Source organism: Canis lupus, chromosome 1 (genome assembly GCF_048164855.1).
Source record: "Canis lupus baileyi chromosome 1, mCanLup2.hap1, whole genome shotgun sequence".
Classification (NCBI taxonomy): domain Eukaryota; kingdom Metazoa; phylum Chordata; class Mammalia; order Carnivora; family Canidae; genus Canis; species Canis lupus.
This window is the reverse complement of record NC_132838.1, coordinates 104,544,692-104,566,393: the sequence shown is the minus strand read 5'-3', so window position 1 is coordinate 104,566,393 and position 21,702 is coordinate 104,544,692.

Here is a 21,702-nt window from a genome sequence, read left to right as displayed (position 1 = left end):
TTTATTTACTTCTTCATGAGAGACACAGAGAGGCAGAGACGGGCAGAGGGAGAAGCAGGCTTCTCGCAGGGACCCCCATGTGGGACTCGATACTGGGACTCTGGGATCACGTCCTGAACCAAAGGCAGACAGACACCCAACTGCTGAGCCACCCAGGCGACCGGGGATGATCTATTTTGATACTCCGGGAAACATCTGGGGAGGTGACCGGCAAAGCACCGCAACCAAGGCTGTGCGGTTACCAGATTTAAATCCACGCCTTCTTACTGATGAGAGTTTCTCAAGATTTACACCTTCTCCCTCTTCCTGCTACACAAAGGGAGATACTCTTAGGAAAGGACCTTTCCCTTACAAATGCAAATATCTCTTCCTTAAAGAACCGTTGGGTGTCACACCTTTTCCTGTGTCTTCTGTTCTTTTTCTTTTTCAAGATTTTATTTATTTATTTGAGAGAGAGAGAGAGAGTGGAAAGGCAGAGCACAAGCAGGCAGAGAGGCAGAGGGTCAGAAGCAGGCTCCTCCTTTACCAGGGAGCCCAACCCGGGACTGAATCCCAGGACCCTGCTTCTCCCTCTGCCTGTGTCTCTGCCTTTCTCTCTCTCTCTCTCTCTCTCTCTCTCTCTCACATGAGTAAATAAATAAATAAATTCTTCTTAAAAAATAAAAACTGCCTATAATTTTTTCACCAAAAGATGGGTTTATTTTTTTTTAAGATTTTATTGATTTATCACACACACACACAGAGGCAGAGACACAGGCGGACAGAGAAGCAGGCTCCATGAAGGGAGGCCTGATGTTGGACTCGATCCTGGGCATCCAGATTCTCACTCTGGGCCCAAGGCAGTTGCTCAGCCGCTGAGCCACCCAGGGATCCCCTTAAAAGGTGGATTTATTCAGGAATACAGAGAATTGCAATTAGAAACATACAAGCTGTGGCAAAACCATAGGCAAGTCCAGGGAACAAAAAGAGGCGTGCTTGGTTTGAGGAGACAAGGCTTAAGTTGAGAAGTCTGTAACAGAATAAAAATTATTTCTGGTAAAATGGTTTGAAGGACGGTGGGGGGATCCCTGGGTGGCGCAGCGGTTTGGCGCCTGCATTTGGCCCAGGGCGCGATCCTGCAGACCCGGGATCAAATCCCACGTCAGGCTCCCGGTGCATGGAGCCTGCTTCTCCCTCTGCCTGTGTCTCTGCCTCTCTCTCTGTGACTATCATAAATAAATAAAAATTAAAAAAAAAAATGAAGGACGGTGGGTTTTCACTGGTGAGGCTGTTGCCTGGGAGGGATAAGAAAAGCATCTCTTCCTTTGGTTGCAATAGTAGGTATAAACCGCTCCCAAGGTCAAGCTTGTGTAAGGTCAAGATCTTCCCTTCCTGTTGGAACTGCCATTGACTATGAGTGATAGGGCTTAAGATCTCCCTCTGCTGAAAACCTCCTGACTCCATTTTAGTGAGGGTTCCAATTACTAACTTTCAATCAACATTTGATCAATATCTCAACATTTCCTTCACTCTCAGTATTGGGCAGCAAACATTCTCATCCTCAAATGATGATGTTAACCTTGTTTTAGATTCCATGTGATTTCATACCAAATTTTTTTTTCTGTGTGTGCTTTATTTATGTCAACAAAATATCCTCCATTTAGTGTGGGCCAAGCCCAGACTGCTCCATGATGGACCACTTTGGCAGAAAGATGATGTTGATTGAAAAAGCAATCAAAATGGGGCAGATTCAGGAAATGTCGTTTTCACCCCCTTCACTGACTAAAAAGAATTTAGAGAGAGAACCTATCCCAGGCAGAAAGCTATCACCATATGTAACTACATTATTATATAAACTAAGTTTGAGAAACAGGGAGGAACATAGTTAGGCCTGTTTGAGAAAAGTTCTCGGGATGCCTGGGTGGCTCAGCGGTTGAGCATCTGCCTTCAGCCCAGGGCGTGATCCTGGAGACCCAGGATCGAATCCCACATCAGGCTCCCTGCATGGAGCCTGCTTCTCCCTCTGCCTATGTCTCTGCCTGCCTCTTTCTGTGTCTCTCATAAATAAATAAATAAAATCTTAAAAAAAAAAAAAAAAGAGAGAGAGAAAAGTTCTCTATGGCCTATTGTTTTTGAGTGGCCTAGATGATATTTGTTTATCAAATATTTCCTCGTTTTCTTCTTCCCTGTGAGTTGAATTTCTTCCCTTGGAGTTCCCAGACTTCAACCTTCTTCGTCTCAAAGACATATATCCATTACTTTGCCAGTCCTTGCAACACTCCATTCTATGAAGAGTATCCATATGTATGGTTTAAATTTGATTTTCTTTTTTTTTTTTATTTTTTATTGGTGTTCAATTTACTAACATACAGAATAACCCCCAGTGCCCGTCACCCATTCACTCCCACCCCCCGCCCTCCTCCCCTTCTACCACCCCTAGTTCGTTTCCCAGAGTTAGCAGTCTTTACGTTCTGTCTCCCTTTCTGATATTTCCCACACATTTCTTCTCCCTTCCCTTCTATTCCCTTTCACTATTATTTATATTCCCCAAATGAATGAGAACATATAATGTTTGTCCTTCTCCTTTTTTTTTTTTTTTTTTAAGATTTTATTTATTTATTCATGATAGTCACACAGAGGGAGACAGAGAGGCAGAGACAGAGGCAGAGGGAGAAGCAGGCTCCATGCACCGGGAGCCCGACGTGGGACTCGATCCCGGGTCTCCAGGATCATGCCCTGGGCCAAAGGCAGGCGCCAAACCGCTGCGCCACCCAGGGATCCCTGTTTGTCCTTCTCCTACTGACTTACTTCACTCAGCTAAATTTGATTTTCATGTTTATCTTATGCCAATTTGATTCTTAGTGAATAATGAGAACTTCTTCAGATGTTCTGGTTTATGCTTTTGTATATTTCTCCAATCAATATTTATTTTTCTTTAATTTTTAAATTTATTTATGATAGTCACAGAGAGAGAGAGAGAGAGAGGCAGAGACATAGGCAGAGGGAAGAGCAGGCTCCATGCACTGGGAGCCCGACGTGGGATTCGATCCCGGGACTCCAGGGTCGCACCCTGGGCCAAAGGCAGGTGCCAAACCGATGGGCCACCAGGGATCCCCTCCAATCAATATTTAGCTCCTATTTTATACAACCAATGTTAAGGAAGAAAAAGAAACAGAAAGGCGGTGCCCGGTATCTACATTCTCAGGGAAAATATGAAACACTTAGTACCAACTGTGAGTGTTATGAGAGTTCACTAAAGTATTATGAGGATTAACTCACATGTTCCTAAGGTCCCAGCAAAATATCATGTGTGTGCACAGAGTAAAAGCTCAATATATACTGTATTAATAAAATATCTATGTTATTTTCCAGATGTAGACTTTTTCAGACTCTAGCTATGCCGAGCACTCCTGGCTACATAAGTCTAACTCACTCCCCTATGCTCTCCAGCTGAAGGCTTGACTCATTGTAGCTTCTTGAGATTTCAACAGACCTCCGATGTGGGGGAAACAAGGAACCCGATGATTCTGGAAGATCAAGTTTGACCATACTAGAAAGTGGCCTTCCCTGATGCCAGCAGGTCTCCTTGAGATCATACCAAGAACGATTAAGCACTGCTTCCCCTGCATGTCAATGCTCACTACTCCTATGTTCCTTCCCCTGAAGGACTTCCTGCTTAGTCTGGTTAATAGAGTGTCTTTGGACATAAATCCACCATGGTCTCCATCTGCCAACCTCCTGAACAAAGCAAATTTTCCCTTCCAACTGTGAAAATGAGTAATGGAATGCCTCACTAAAATGGAGTTGGCAAGGAGCTTTTCTGCCCTACTACGGGTAGTCAATTGCAAACCCAGCGGGAAGAGATGGGCTTGATCTGATATGGCCTTGATCTTACTTCTAGATACTACTCCTCTATTCCAACTGAAGGAAGAGACACTTATGTTTGAAAAATACTTTCCCTCCTCGTGGGCATTTGAACAGAAATGGACTGACTTAACCGGAAGTAATCACGAACTTCAATGGCCACAACTGCCTTCTTTGATCTTTCCAAAGGAACTTACTTTTTTTAATTTTATTTATTTCATCAAGAGAGACAGGGAGAGACAGAGAGAGACAGAGAGGCAGAGACACAGGCAGAGGGAGAAGCAGGCACCATGCAGGGAGCCCGGCATGGGACTCCATCCCGGGTCTCCACGATTACACCCTGGGCCGAAGGCAGCCACTTTTTTGTTTATTCATTCATGAGACACACACATAGAAAGAGGCAGAGACATAGGCAGTGGGAGAGGCAGGCTCCCTGAGGGGAGTCTGATGTGGGATTTGATCTCAGGATCCCCAGATCATGACCTGGCCAAAGGCAAATGCTCAACCGCTGAGCCACCCAGGAGTCCCCACTACCATCCTCTTTATGAGGAAAATGTTCAACCGATATTGGCCCAATCCACAGTGCCCTTCAGATCAAGATTCAACTAGATCCTCAAAATACCTGTCTAGAATTATTCAATACCCTACACTTAAAATAACCCTTCAGGGCGTCAAGCACATAACAGGATTACAAGGCTCAGGGCCTCCTTCTGTCCTAAGTCACTTCCTATAACATCCCTATTTTACCTGTGAGAAAACCCAAATTGTGAGGATGGAGGTTTTCCCAGTATTTCTGAGAAACCAATAACATTGTTTTCTGTCTGCATCCGGTTGTTCCTAACCCTCATGTACTAGTGACATCCATTCCCATTGAAAGCAAATTTTTCACTGAAACTCATCTATGCAGTTCATTTCTTTCCTTTTTTTTTTTTTTGAAGATTTTCTTTATTCATTCATGAGAGACACAGAGAGACAGAGAGAGAGGCAGAGACACAGGCAGAGGGAGAAGCAGGCATTATACGGAGAGCCTGACCTGCGACTCGATCCAGGGTCTCCAGGATCACACCCTGGGCTGCAGGCGGCACCAAACCGCTGCACCACCGGGGGCTGCCCTATGCAGTTCATTTCTAAGTATTCCAGTTGATAAGGGTAGCCAGTTTCTTTTTGCCTTCACTTCGGAGGAATGGCAATACACCTGGTCAATAATGCCTCCAGGTTACATGGTAGGTCCTTCCTGTTTGTCACAAATCTTAAAGGCTAATAAGAATGACATAAAGTTTTCTGCAAGCTCTTCTTTGTTATGATGTGTAGGTCATTTGCTTCTTTGCTCCCTTCTCAAGCTACTTTACATGCAGACATTATCTATCCCTTAAAACTTTTGCCCTGAGGAGACTTAAAGTCCCCCCTCAACCTCCCCAAAATTCTCTACAGGTTGCTCACACTTAGCTTAGATATTTAAGGTACCTGCTTTCAGAATAGGGAATAGATTTAGATTTGGGCAGACTTCAAGGCATCTTGAATTTCCCCAAAGTTAAAACTAAGCAGCAACTTTGAGGATTTCTTGGACTTTGCTAGTTATTGTCAAAGTTGGATTTCAAACTTCCCTTTCAGGTCTCTCTCTGTATATGTTTTACTTAAAAAAAAAAAAAAAAAAAAGTCTAAAAGAGTCCGTACCTTCAGATATCCTAATTATCAACTTCCCTTTTTCTTCTTTGGATATAAGGGGGAAGGAAATGACCTTGGAGTGCTCACTCAGAAACATAGAGACAAAAATATTGCCCACACTCAATTATAGCCATCAACTGGACCATGTGGCTTGGTGAATCCCCCTGGCCTCAGAGCCATTTCTGCTACTGTCTTTTAGGTAAGGCCACTGAAGAAATAGTCACACGGTCCCCTTGAACAACCTACACTGCTCCCAAACTGCAGGGAATAAACTCTTGTATCCAAGTGACAGGTCTAAAGAAAGCATCAGGGTACCTTGGTGGCTCAGATGGCTACGTGTCTGCCTTCAGACTCATGTCCTGATCCTAGGATCCTAGGATCAAGACCCTCAACCTGCTCCCTGCTCGGTGGGGAGTCTGCTTCTCCCTCTCCATCTGCTACTCCCCCTGCTCATGTTCTCTCTTTCTCTGTTGCAAATTACACATAAAATCTGAAAAAAAGAAGAGGAAGAAAGAGAGGAAGAAGGGAAGAACCAAACCCTGACTGGACCTGCACACCATCTGGTGATCTGAGGGAAAAGGTTTCCCTGAATTGAAGCAGACAATATCTGGAGACACAGATTTCCCTGGATGGACAGGCACATCATTTTCTCACTGGGGCTTCTTCTAACTCTATGTGGATAGAAAGTGCCCTCGACATATACTTCCCAATGTCTTGCAGGAGGCAGAAACCTCTTTTATTTATGACTTTTTTGGAAAAAGCCTCATTATGATTCGGTGCACATTTCTGAAGGTTAAGAAGGTGCAGATTTCGCAAAGCTTTTCTCTTACTGAGCTACTAACCAACTCTGGATTTTTTTTGTTGTTGTTAAAGATTTATTTATTCACGAGAGACACAGAGAGAGAGAGAGGCAGAAGGAGAAGCGGGTTCCCCACGGGGAGCTAGACATGGGATTCGATCCCAGGATCCCGGGATCAGGCCTGGGCCTAAAGCAGATGCTCAACCTCTGAGCCACCCAGGATCCCATATTTTTTTTTCAAGATTTTGTTTATTTACCCATGAGAGACACAGGAAGAGAGGCAGAGACACAGGCCGAGGGAGGAGAAGCAGGCTCCATGCAAGGAGTCCGATGGACTCAATCCCTGGACAGGAATCATGCCCTGGGCTGAAGTAGGCGCTGAACCTCTGAGCCACCCAGACAGCCCTCAACTCTGGATTTGATTTGATTTGATTAATTTTTATCTCTTTAAAGATTGCATTTATTAATTCAAGAGAGACACACAGAGAGAGATAGAGATGTAGGCAGAGGGAGTCCCACATCGGGCTCCCTGCATGGAGCCTGCGTCCCCCTCTGCCTGTGTCTCTGCCTCTCTCTCTTTCTCTCTGTGCCTCTCATGAATCAATGAATCAATCAATTAATCTTTAAAAACAATCCTAAGATATAACACAAATGATGACTGAAACAAAAAAATTTCGGGGATCCCTGGGTGGCGCAGCGGTTTGGCGCCTGCCTTTGGCCCAGGGCGCGATCCTGGAGACCCGGGATCAAATCCCACATCGGGCTCCCAGTGCATGGAGCCTGTTTCTCCCTCTGCCTGTGTCTCTGCCTCTCTCTCTCTCTCTCTCCTCTCTCTCTCTGTGACTATCATAAATAAATAAAAAAAATTAAAAAAATTTCAATGATATAAAAGACTCAGAAATATTAGCTGTTTTCTTTATAGCATTCTGAATATATGTTCAGATTGTGAATAAATGACAGAGACATAATTATCCACAAATAGATTTATAAATTTTGTGCCATTGAGAATAGGTCCTAAGTCATCAAGACAATATTCTACTCTATCAATTTTAATGTGTGTAGTACTTTTGAAAAGTTTAGGTGTGTGAGGCACCTGGTGGCTCAGTTGGTTAAGCATCCAACTTTTGATCAGCTCAGATTGTGATCTCAGGGGTATGGGATAGAGCCTCACATTGGGCTGTGTGCTCATGGAGTCTGCATGTCCCTCTCCCTCTGCTCCTCCCCCTGTGCTATTTCCAAAATAAATAAATAAAATATTAAAATAAATAAATAAATAAATAAATAAAAGTTTATGTGTGTGCATAAAATGTAAAAGGTAGATCAGTTTTCTGTGGATATCTTCTTGTTTTCATCACTGATCTCAGGTTTGAAAACTGTCATGGGGATCACTGGGTGGTGCAGCAGTTTGGTGCCTGCCTTTGGCCCAGAGCGTGATCCTGGAGACCCGGGATTGTTTCCCACGTCGGGCTCCCAGTGCATGGAGCCTGCTTCTCCCTCTGCCTATGTCTCTGCCTCTCTCTCTCTCTCTCTCTCTCTGTGTGTGTGACTATCATAAATAAATAAAAGTTTAAAAAAAAAGAAAAAAAAGAAAACTGTCATGAACATAATTTTACAGCAGTCTCTATATTGATTGGATCTCTGGTAGATAAATTCTAGGTCAGAGATCTTAGGTTAAAATCTGGTTTTTTACATTTACTGAATGTGTGACAAAATTGTCTCAAAAGAGGAAGAGAGGCAGGTGGGTGGCTCAGTTGGTTAAGCATCTAACTTGGGCTCAGGTCATGATCTCAGGGTCCTGAGATCAAGCTCCGCATCAAGCTTCGTGCTCAGTGCGGAGCCTGCTTCTCCCTCTCCCTCTGCCTGCTGCTCCCCTTGCTGTGCTCTCTCTGTGTATCAAATAAATACATAAAAATCTTTTTTTTTACAAAAGAGGACGAATATGTTTGATCTCCTAGACTATTTGTGTGTGTGTGTGTGTGTGTGTGTGTTGATCTATGGAAACTTCTAGAATCTAGTAATTAGTAATGCTCAGAAAGTATTGTTGTTGCCTTTCTCACTTTAACCTGTAAAACCTATAATTGTAATAAAACCCATTCATTTCATGTTCTGGGATAAATCTTTCCTCGGAATTCTACCTCTTTGTTATTTAAAAGTGTATTCCTTTATGTATAGGCTAATTCCTTGTTAGAAATGTAGACTCAGTGCCCATCCTAACTCCTGAATCGGAGCCTGCATTTTTAACAAGAACTCCAAATCACTGTTCTGAAATTCTAATTCACATTAGAATATGATGGTGCATTTCTAACCCACACAACATTCCAGGTAACAAATATACACAACTTATGTAGTATGATATGAATTCAGTCCTTAAACATGGATGTATCCTGTTGACACCTTCAGTTTACAATTTATTTTGGAGAAACACACAGTATTGATAGTGGTTCTATAGACCAGATGCCATCTTGTTGCCTCAAAGGTAAAGAATATATGAGTATATGACATCAAGAGTCACATGCTCTACTGACTGAGCCAGCCAGGCACCCATCTCTTGCAGGTTTTTAAAATACACTTACTGGACACTTTTGCTCCCAATTTTTGTTTTACTATTTGCATACTTGCTGTCAGTTTGAATTTTTATTTAGGTCATGCGTAGGTAACTATAGGATATCAGGAAAACTATTGATCTTCTCTTTTTCCTTTATGAGCATTGTCATGATGTTTATTTTGAATTCTTTGTCAGGTGATGACTAGTTATATATACATTTATGGTCAGTTTTGGAGTTTTATCTTGTTCTTTCAACTGGAACATGTTTTTCTGTTTTTTTGTATGCCTTTAGGGTGTTGCACTGTTTTGAGAATTTATTTTTTTAAGATTTATTTATTTTATTTTTTTTTTTTTTTTTTTTTTTAAAAGATTATTTATTTATTTATTCATAGAGACACAGAGAGAGAATGAGAGGCAGAGACACAGGCAGAGGGAGAAGCAGGCTCCATGCAGAGAGCCTGACGTGGGACCTGATCCAGGGTCTCCAGGATCATGCCCTGAGCTGCAGGTGGCACTAAACTGCTGCGCCACAGGGGCTGCCCAGATTTATTTATTTTATTAAAAATATTTTGTACGTATTTGTGTATTTATTTAAAAAACCCATCTATTTACTTGAGAGAGAGTGAGCATGGGGAGAAGGACAAAGGCAAGGGAGAGAGAGAAACCTCAGCAGACTCCCTGCTGAGCACAGAGCTTGATGGGAGCTTGATCTCACACCCCTCAGATTATGACTTGAGCCAAAATCAGAGTCCAACACTTCCAACTGAGCCACCCAAAGAGAGAGAGAGAGGAGCAGGGATAGAGGCAGGGTAGGGGCAAAGCGAGAGGGAGAGAATATCAAGCAGACTCCTCACTGAGCATGGAGCCTGACGTGGGGGCTGAGTCCCATGAGCCCCAGATCATGACCAGAGTGAAACCAGGAGTGGGTTGCCCAACCAACTGAGCCACCCATATTTGGGAATATAAAAACCAGCCTGAGGTCCCAGGCTTTCTGAATTTGCTTTGTATAGAAGAAGACAAAGTCAGTTGTGCTAGTAAATTCTGAATCCTATTCAACATATTCTGAGGGCATATAAAGTCTGAGATTTTGTAATTTCCCAATTAAGGAAATGTTTGTTGGTTCCTATTTAGAATATGATACATTTCTCTCCCTGATGTTTGATTTTAGCTCTGCCATCTCTCTGGTGTTTGCAGAAATACTTAATATGCTGCCATTCCTTCTGCCCTTGCTGTCATGTGTGACAGAATCAAGTCCCCTCAGGCAGCTGCAATGAAGTAGATCACGGCCCACACAGGTCACTCATGTCTTCTTTCCTGAGCAGAGTTGAGAGTTTTCTCACAATCTTGCCATGCAGTGCCAGGTGAGTGGTGAGCAAGCATAAAAACCTTTTTGTCCCTCTTTCATATGGTTCTTCTTCATTTTGTGTTTCCTTGGGGGTACTGTGTTCTCCCAGCTGGATTCTGGAGCACTCCAAAAGGCAGTCTCATCAGTTTGTTTCTCCATGGAGGAGCAAAGTCTTGGTGCTTTTATTCCTCTAATCTGCTCATGTCCTGTGATGGGCATCAATTTTTTACATTAGCACCTTATAGTATATGCACATAAGTATAGTAAGTGGAATAATCTAATCTCTTTCAGTTATGCCTTTTCATCACACTTTGGGCTTATGGACAAAGACAGACAAAGATTCTTTCCATGGGGTGGGTTATATTGGGACGATATGGAAACTGTGGCCATGAGAATTGAGTTAGTGAAAGACTGGGAAGATGAGGGGGGAGTGGGAAGAGGAGAAGGAATATTATGATGGATAGAACGAAACTGGAGTACTTACCCATAATGAAATCCTTACTGCCAGGAGAGATCAAGGATCTAAAACATTTGGGGGAAAAATCTTACTTTATGACAGCTATGTTTGCAGAACAATGTCTTTTTTTTTTTAATTTTTTTTTTTTATTTATTTATGATAGTCACAGATAGAGAGAGAGAGGCGCAGAGACACAGGCAGAGGGAGAAGCAGGCTCCATGCACCGGGAGCCCGATGTGGGATTCGATCCCGGGTCTCCAGGATCGCGCCCTGGGCCAAAGGCAGGCGCCAAACCGCTGCGCCACCCGGGGATCCCCAGAACAATGTCTTTATGAATGCCAGGACCCAAACCACGTTTTAAACATACATATGCTCCAAAACAAAATTTGGAAAACCTGGAAAGTCACATAGTCAATGCTGAAAATAATCGTTCAAATCATTTCAAAAATAGAATTGGATTAATTATTCAAATATTTCTGATTACTAGAAATTTACAAATGGAGATAAAATCTCTCCGTTTTTTAAAAAATATTTCATTTATTTTCATGAGAGACAAAGACAGAGGCAGAGACATAGGCAGAGAGAGAAGCAGGCTCCATGCAGGGAGCCTGATGTGGAACTCGAATCCAGGACTCTAGGATCATGCCCTGGGTGGAAGGCAGGTGCTCCACTGCTGAGGCACCCAGGTGTCCCTGAAGATAAAATTTCTAAATATCAATTCGAGAAGTCCTGTTTTGAGGGTTTATTAATTATCCTTTCACCCACAAATAATTCCTCTTTGTTCCAAAGTCTCCAACTTTGATATTCATGGGAAGGTCTTGATCCACCCATCCCTATTCCGTAGTATCACAAAGTAGGTAATTTGGAGCCAGTGTTCATGCATTGTGAACTTAGGAAGATCTTTAGTGAGGACTCTAACTTCAACAATTACCAAGGTATTTGCCATGGGGATGGCATTTAGCAATGCAATGAATCTGGGGAAAATATTAACCATGGGTCAAATCCTAATAAATACCAGAGAATTCAGTTTCTACAGAACCAGTATAAAATAAATAAATGTGGGGAAGTCTTCTATCAAAGCTCAAAGTTTACTAAATATCATTGATTCTCTCCCAGAGAGAAGACTTACAAATGAAGCAAATGTGGCAAAGTTTTTTTTTTTTTTTTTTTTTTTGTGGCAAAGTTTTTAAACAGTCTTCATAACTCACTCAAGAAAAAGTCTTTATACTGTGAATAACTTTACATATATAAGGAATGTGGCAAGGCCCTTAACCTGTATTCAAATATTTTGACATCCAAAAGTGTATAGTGGAGAAAACCTTACAGATGAAAGGAATGTGCAAAGTCTCTATCCGGAGTACTGGGGAGAAACCTCAAAAAGGTAAATAAAATGGCAAAACCTTTAATAAGCACTCCAACCTTTCTTGCATCAGAGAATACAAACTGGGAAGGAACCTTACAACGTAAGGAGTTTGCTCAAGCCTTTAATTATTGCTCAGACTTTCCTTGATATCACAGTATGAATACCTGGGGAGAAACCCCACAAATGCAGAGAATATAAGCAAAGCCTTTAAACAGAACTACAACCTAAGCACCACTTGAACACTTGTACATTCATACTGGGAGAAATCCTAAAAATGTAAAAAATATGTGGCAAAATGTTTGTCTGGATTTCAAGTCTCCCTCCATGGAGGACAATACATGCAGGGGAGAAGCCCTACAAATGTAGAGAATATAGCCAAATCATTAACTAGAGCCACCACCAGTATAAATTAGAGAATACAGCCTGGAGACACCTGGAACAAACGTAAAGAATGTGGTAACGTCTTCACCCCGAAATTGACACTTCCTCAACATCAGAGAGTGCTTACTACATAGAAACCCTAGAAATGAAGAGGGAAAGATCTTTATTTTCAATATATATTTTGGGGGCAGCACAGGTGGCTCAGCAGTGTAGCGCCCCCTTCAGCCCAGGGCCTGATCCTGGAGACCCGGGATGGAGTCCCACATCGGGCTCCCTGCATGGAGCCTGCTTCTCCCTCTGCTTGTTTCTGTCTCTGTGTGTCTCTCTCATGAATAAATAAAAATCTTTAAATAATATATATACATATTAGAAAAAAACAGGTTCATACACCATAAAAACATTAAAGATGTTCAAAACATTAAAGATGTCATAAGATGACAATCTATGTAATGAAAAAAAAAATCCCAGTAAGTATCAGATTAACAGCAGAATGTACTAAGCCTATAGCACTTTTAAGAGATTAATCTGGTCCAGCTTTTTACTGCAAACTTGCAGGATTCTACATCTTTTATGTCATCCTTTCTTTTCCTGTAGTGCAATAGAAGCAGGGCAAGTTAAGAGGGTTTTTCTCAGTCATAGGAGTGTAGCTACCTGTTGGTCATACTTTGTTTTTTGTTTTAAAAAATTATATATTTAATCCTTATATATCCTTATATATTTAATCCACGCACGGAGAAGGAGAAAGAGAGAGAGAGAGAGAGAGAAAGAGAGGCAGAGACACAGGCAGAGGGAGAAGCAGGCTCCATGCAGGGAGCCTGATGTGGAACTGGATCCCTTTGATTTCTTTGATCCCGGGACTCCAGGATCCCGCCCTGGGCCGAAGGCAGCCACTAATGGCCAAGCTACCCAGGGTCCCCTGGTCATAACTTCCAAGTGGCACCTGACATACCTTGGGAGCCTTTGAAATATTTTCTCTATGGTTTGGGATAGAGACTTCTTTTCTAGTTTCTCTTTCTGTTTGAAAGATTACATTTATTTATTCACTAGAGACACACACACACAGAGGCAGAGACACAGGCAGAGGGAGAAGCAGGCTCCTTGCAGGAAGCCTGATGTGAAACTTGATCCCAGGACCTTGGGATCACAACCTGACCCAAAGGCAGATGCTCAACCACTGAGCCAGAGAGGCATCCCTCTTTTCCAGTTTCACTGTGTCCAGAGGTGTGTCCATCGGCAACTCTGGCCCCTTGGATGTCTTCTAGGCCATCACCATCAGTCCCCAGATTCCAGGTGTGTGAAGCTTTAAGTCACAGCCATAGTTTCCATTGACTGCTCCAATATCCTGTGCCAGATTCTACATGAGCAGATAAATACCACAGTTCCCATATGTCCATTGGGCAGGAAGCTCAACAAATACATCGCAAACATTATAGGCTTTGGATCTTGTTCTGCTATACATTGTATGGAACACATAGACTAACTCCATGCAGCATTCAGATGTTCCTCAGATGTTTCATGTGTAGGACTCATTCTGGTTGTCATTCTGTGCACTCACAAGTAAAGGCCAACACCTTCATAGGAACAATATCTCACCAAGATCTTCTCTGAGATGACAGCTACCCCAAGGATTCATGTCCTTGAGAGTATGTTTGTCAATTTTTATACCCCTGTCTGCCATCATTGTAATTTTTCTTTTTCATTAGATCATGTGGAGGGAAGTGAACAACACTGACCAAGCAGGTGTCCAGATATAAACAGATAGAACCTGTTTCTTTCCGTGGCATCTGGTCACAAGAAAACCAGATGAAGGGACACCTGGGTGGCTGAGCGGTTGAGTGTCTGCCTTCAGCTCAGATTGTGATCCCAGAGTCCTGGGATGGAGTCCCACATCAGGCTCCATGCAGGAAGCCTGCTTCTCTCTCTGCCTATGTCTCTGCCTCTCTCTATGTGTCTATCATGAATAAATAAATAAAATCTTTTTTAAAAAAGAAAGAAAAACTGATGAAGACTCATGATACAGAACATCCAGAAAATTTAGGTTAGAGCAAGTGGGTACCTTGCTGAATTCAGGATTGTGGAGTCATTGTGAGGAAGAGGTGGTACACAGGGAACTTTACTTCAGTTGGGCCAGTTCCCCATCTGTGTTATCCTGTGAGTTCTGGTGTCATCCCTGATGGATCATCCATGGACCAAAGACTTTTTTATTAGCATGGCAGCAGCATTTATTTGACATTCTTCTTAAGGAAAGCTTTCTAATATACGCATCCCAGAAAACTCTGTTTATGTTAAGTTGCTTTTTCTTTTATTTTATAAAATAGAAATAAAAGAGACTAGACCAGACTAAATTAATATGAACTGTGTGTGGTGAATTTCTTAGGACAGGCTTAGCAATGATAGAGGCAGAGATATCAGAGTCTACCGCCAGATCCCTCCCTAGCCCAAACCAGATCTACCCCCTTCTGAGGCTGTGTCCAGGTCTGGCCTAGCTCTGGGATCTCTTCCCTTCCCAGGACCGATTAGAGGAGATCAGATTCTGAGTGGCTCTTCCTTTCATCTCTTCAGGGCTGGTGCTCACAATTCCCCAACCCACAATATGATAAATGGGAGCAAAGGACTATAGATCTTAGTAACTTCATTTGTGCTTTTTTTTTTTTCAGTATATAGTTGTTAACTAATTTTTTGAAAGATTTTATTTATTCACTCATTAGAATACACAGAGAGAGAGAGAGAGAGAGAGCGAAAGAGAGAGAGAGGCAGACACACAGCCAGAGGGAGAAGCAGGCTCCATGCAGGGAACCTGAAGTGAGACTCAATCCCAGGTCTCCAGGATCACACCCCGGGCCGAAGGCAGTGCTAAACCGCTGAGCCACCCGGCTGCCCTTCATTTCTGTGTTTAACATTAAATCCTGTGCTTCATGACCCTTTCTTTCTTTCTTTTTTTTTTTAAAGGTTTGTTTTTTTTTAAAGATTTTATTTATTTATTCATAGAGATGCAGAGAGAGAGAGAGAAAGAGAGAGGCAGAGACACAGGCAGAGAGAGAAGCAGGCTCCATGCAGAGAGCCTAACGTGGGACTCAATCCAGGGTCTCCAGATCATGCCCTGGGCTGCAGGCGGCGCTAAACCTCTGCGCCACCAGGGCTGCCCTTCATGACCCTTTCATCTAGATTCCTATTTTCCATTCCTGGAGATTCAGTAGTTGCTCAACTTACAAAATATAAATATCTATACATTATGACCTGATTGAAAAACAATGCAGCTAATTAATATCCTTCTGACCTCCTATAGTTAGGATATTTTATTAGATATTTTTAATAAATTTGTGTTGAGAACTCCTAAGATATACTCTTTCAGCAAATTCCAAATATAATAGACATAGAATTATGTGTAGTCTCAGATTTCCAGAATCTGTACATCCTGTATACCTGAAATTTTGTACCATTTGACCAAAAACTCCTATTTTGTCCTCAGTCATTTCCTGACCATCACAATTGTATTATATCCTTTTTAAAACAGATTTTATTTATTCATTAGATACAGAGAGGCAGAGACATAGGTAGAAGCAGGCTCCTTGGAAGGAGCCCAATGTGGGACTTGATCCTGGACCCCAGGATCACATCCTGAGCAAAGGCAGACACTCAACTGCTGAGCCACACGGGCATCCCAACTGTACTCTATTCTTATGAGTTCAACGCAGATTCCAGGTATTATTGAGATAATACAGTATTTGCCGTTTTGTGTGGCTTATTGTTATTGCCTAACATCCTCAAGGCTCACCTACTTTGTCCCAAATGGAAGCCTGTCGTTTTTTTAAAGGCTGAATTTTGGATACGGATATCTATAGATAGATAGACATAGATATTATAGACGTTATATAGTACGTATGACATGTAATAGATTCTGATATATTTCTATATCGTAAACAATATTACATTATAGTAGATAGAGAGGGATATAGCTATATCACATTCTCTTGAACCACTCCTCCTGGAAATTGGGGAAACTACAGGGAGATGACACTTCCTATTTGCTAGAATAACTAAGTTTCAGGAAAATACAAGGTAACCCCAATGTGGAAGAGTTAAAATGAATATATATTGCTAACGAGAGTGGACAGACTATAGGAAAACAGGCATATACTTACACAGTCATGTTTCTATCCTGTTAAGAAAATACAAACACAACAATGAGAGCTCTCTGAACTAATCTACCCTTTCTCTAGTTTTCCATTTATCCTTATTTCACACCTATAATCTACAAACCTTTTTTTGTTGTTGTTGTTACAATAGGGAAACAGAAGATGAAGCACATAGGTCGGGCCCAGTACCTACATCTTCTTCGTTATTATGGGACACCTAATGCCCAGCTTGGATGGTGTAATGGGGACGAAATCGCATCGTATATGTGAAGTTGCCAACATGGTGCACTGTAACTTCCTTGTGAACAAAATTCATGCTCAATCAACATTGCAGTAACCTATACACGTTGTTTTCCACACAGAGACTTGCTCAGACATCAGCACATTGACTAGACTCCCTTCTGTGAACTCCAAAATGCGAAGAAAGAATGTGGTTCCTCAGGGTGGTGATTGGCGTTCTTTATTGGGAATCCACAACAGAGGAAACTCAGGACAGAGAAAAGTAAATAGTAGACTCTTTGCTGGGAACTCACCAGGAGTTGTTGGGGCTGACATAAGATGGTGGGGGTAGGGTGCTCAGGTGTGCGGTGCCTGCATTCTCTAGTGTAGAGCCACTAAACATGGGTCTATTTGGTTAAATTAAAGGTATGGACTATTAGTGGACATTCCAGGAATGGAAGGTGGCGTGCTCTATGTCACCTTGGAAGTACTGTTTTCACCGGAAAGTAAACTGACTCCCCAAATTGTAAGTCCTTTGTTCTCCTTCGTCTGAGTCTGAGCTCAGGAAAATGTGAATGGCAGTTCATGCAACCCAGAGTTGGAGCTGCCAGGAACTCTCTGTTCTCTGAGCCATTCTGAGAAGCGAAGATCAGGGACTGGCAGCAGAACCGTGGAGGGCCAGTTATGGTCTAAGTGATCATTTTTGACCAAATCTGAAGGGACAATTGTCTGATAGGCTCTGCAAGCCACATTTAGGCAGAGGGGATATTCCCGATGCAAATTCCGGGTCTTTTGAAGCTCTGTGCCCATGATGTTAGCACTGAAGTTTGAAACAGGGATCCGGGAGCTTTAGAAGATCTGCTGCGCTCATGGACATCTTATGCATTCATATTACACAAGGTGATCCTTAATGTCCAGTCTGTGATCCCCACCCGCTCTGGGGTCCTCTTCATTGTGGCTGATGCTGTACCCAGCTTCTTGAGGGCTTCGCATGTATTCTCTTATGTGCATGTGTGAAGTCTTAGCAATAAGGAAGTGAGAGGGTGTGTTCAAATTCTGGGTGAGATAACAACGCTGGTTAGGGGATGGACTGGTCTGTCCATAGACTCTGGTCCCACCTTGCCTGACCTGTGAACTCAAGTGTGTGGGCTTGCTTGAGATGGGTTTTGGGTGTCCTGCTCTGGAGAGGAGGGCTGATGAAGAGAGGAGCACACAGCTACAAGTTTAGGCTCTGAGAGGGGCAGTGTGCACCACAAATATTCCCTGTGCATGTGCAGTGCTTCGTGGACAATCCTGGGGAGGCGCTCTGGGGAGCCAACACCAAGGATGAAGTCTGGGGTACTGACGGCAGAGTCCTACTGGTCTGTGGTGCGCATGTGCAAAAGTGGGCAGAGCGGGTCAGGAAACGTATCATACTCAGGTTCTGCCCAGGGGAAGATGTTTAGGCCAAGTGAGAAAGCGGTCCAAAGGAAAGGTGGTCTGGTGTGGTGTCAAAAGGTGAAAGGATGAGGGCGCCTGGCTGGCTCAGTACATTAAGCATCTGCCTTCTGCTCGGGTCACGATGTGGGGATCCAGGGATAGAGCTGGGAGTTGGGCTCCCTCCTCAGCAGGGAGCCTGCTTCTCCCTCTCTCTGCTCCTTCACATGCTTGTACTCTATCAAATAAAAAAAAAAAATCTTAAAAAAAGGATGAAATGATGTACAAATTCTTTTATTTTTTTTCTAGTTCTGCTTTTTAAAAAAAAGAAGATTCTATTTATTTATTCATGAGAGACACACACAGAGAGGCAGAGACATAGGCAGAGGGAGAAGCAGGCTCCCCGAAAGGAGCCTGATGTGGGACTTGATCCCGGAACCCCAGGATTACGCCCTGGGCCGAAGGCAGATGCTCAACCACTGAGCCACCCAGGCGTCCCGTTTGTTTTGTTTTTGAGGAATCATTTAGAAATTGTGTATTCGGTGTAAGAATGTAAGTCATGATGGGACAACAATCTCCTTCCCCAGAGCCGCCCAGTTAAGTCACATGTGTACAAATCAAAGATCTATATTTCATGATGTGTGTAACAGGAGGCAGATACATTCAATTTTGTAACCGTAGAAGGAAGAGTGTTTGCACGAGGGTGTTGTGCTTACAATCACTGTGGAATATGTTTTATATTCCGCCGCTCCGATCCACTTCTACTGATGTGAAAATGCCAGTTTCATGCAGCATTGGTTAAGGAATGCAATGTCACTGACAATGAGTGTGATAGGACAATATTTATGTAAACCAACCATTACGTATTTATGTTGAACCAGTACAAAATATTTTAGTGTCTATGTGTTTTATACTCTGAAATTGCAGAACGGAAGCCCCACCCCAACCTCACAACCTGTATGTCTGAAGGACAAACTATTACTCACTGGGGGTAATTCATGGGCATTTTTAAACTTTATTTAGATATTTCTCATTATACAATTGATGATATGCCTACGTGTATGTTTGCTAAAGCTATCTTAACCAATTGCAAGTATTTAGGAGGTCCTAAAAACAGAATTCTGTTTTTAAAGTCTGAATTTCATTGAGCTTAACTGGGCTTTCTGTTTAGGGCGCTAGAAGCTTAAAATCAAGGTTTCCTGAGGCATTGAATGTACTGGTTTCCACCTGATCTCCTCCATGGTCACAACTTGTGCGTGGTATCCTCAAGGGAGACAGACGATGTTGAGTCTCCCTGTTTACTCAGAATTTTATCCGTGCTTCTTTACTGCCAATTCAACTGAAGGAACTACTAGGCATTTTATATAAGTAAGGTTATTGCCCCATGGCTGGAATTACAAACTTCACAGTTTTGAACCAAGTACAAATAAGACAATTAATGAGTAGGAGAATGAATAGTGACCTCCAAATGTGCCCCTACAATTTCTACCACCCCCAGCTCCATCCCTCCCCTCCTTCCTCTTTATCTCCCATTGTGACCTTAAGGTCTTCACCTCTGTGACCTTTACATTTCCGTGAAAACTCTTTGTCTGCAAAGGACTCTCCTAGTCTTCATTGCTCTTCTAAGTCCATGAAGTGTGTTTCAGACCTCTATACCAATAAACCCTTCTTGTCTGATTCTAGAGCTCTCTTCCTTCCATTGTCCCAAGAACCTCCATGTATTCTTTTCTCCTCCTCCAATGCCATTTGTCCTTTCCCCACCCAATTCCAATGATTTTAGCCCATTTATCGTGTCTCTTATGTCCATTATCAATATCTGACCCATCATTTAACAGAGTCCTTCGTTTCCTCATGACCCTACACTCATTACCCACAACCCTACACTGCCTGACTTTCTCATGGACCCTTTGGCCTACTGATGCCCACTCTTCTCCCAGCTCTGATGATCCCCCTCCACCCACATACACTCTGTTCCCCAGGTATCATCTGTTCTCCCCATCCTTCATCTCTCGTTGCAACACTGAACACTCCCAGGACTGCATTCACAAGTAACTATCCCCCTTCCACCCATATGTTCTTTGACCCATCACAGGCAATAAAGTTGCATATGTCTTTTACCCAATCTTGCCTTTGAACTCCCTTTGCCCATTAATTTGTCATCCACTATCCCCTTCTTTCTCATGATTTCCTTTACCTTCTCATTCCCTCAACACTAGGGCTCATACCCTTAATGTCCCTGCATACACCCACCCAACCTTAAAATGTGTAGTGCACTTTAACCCCTCAGTGACATTTAACAACCTAGTGCTTTTAGCCGTGTTCCAAGTTACAGAACGTGTCTCAATGATGTTCAAGTCCTAATCCTCAGTGCCTGTAACTTAACCTATTTTGGGCAATAGGATCTTTGCAGATGTAATTAAGTTGGTTGTCATACTGGTTTCAGGTAAACCCCAATTCAATCCCTGTTGTCCTATTGAGATGAGGGAAGTTTGTTTATTATTATTTTTAAAAACATTTTATTTATTTATTCATGAGAGACAGAGAGAGAGAGACAGACAGACAGACAGAGACAGAGAGGGGCAGAGAGAGAGAGAAGCAGGCTCCCTGTAGGGAGCCTGATGTGGGACTCAATCCTGGGACTCCAGGATCACTCCCTGGGCTAAAGGCAGGGGCTCAACCACTCAGCCACCCAGGCATCCCAAGAGGGAAGTTTAGACACAATGCTGTGTGATGAAGGGACAATGATGTGTCTCAAGACAAAGAAGATCAAGGATAGCTATAGTTCCCCGAAGTTAGAAAGGAAGACTCAATTCTTGAGACAAAAGGTGGCCCTGCCAACAGCTTGGCTTCAGATGTCTAAGTGCCTCCAGAAGTGTGACACAATAATTTTTTGGGTTCTTTAGCACCCAGTTGTAATAATTTGTTACAGCAGTCCTAAGAACTAACATGGGTCCTGTCTTCTCTTCCCTTGTGGCTGTGTTACCCCAAGCTCCCAGACTCTGTGCATTTCATTTATCCCTGTGTGCTCATTGTTACCGCCTCCCCTGTCCCATATCACTACTTGTCTTCATGCCATGTACCTCAACCTAAAGTGGCACTGCTCATTACTCTTTCAGTGGCATATATTGTGAATATGGTCCTTGATGACATTATGAAGCAACATTGTTAAACATCCTACCATAATTCTTATTTTCTATCTTCTGTACTAGTTAGTGCATGCTTGAAAATGCTGTATATTCTCATACATGTAGTCACATATTCTAACTTAAAAGATTTTGTGTAACTCTTTATTGAAGCTATTTGCATTTTTCCATTTAGCTTATATTAAAGTTTTACCCCAAAAGACCATACCATTTACTAGACAGTCCATTTAGAGAACATAATAATTACCTGTATATTTCACACTTGATATTAGCCAAAAAGCCAAGAAGCGATTACCTATATATTTCAAGGTGCTTTTCCTTTCTCACCTATGACTGTCTTCAGATTCTGAAGCTTCACCATCCGCAGTCTTGGGTCTCTAGCCTGCTGGC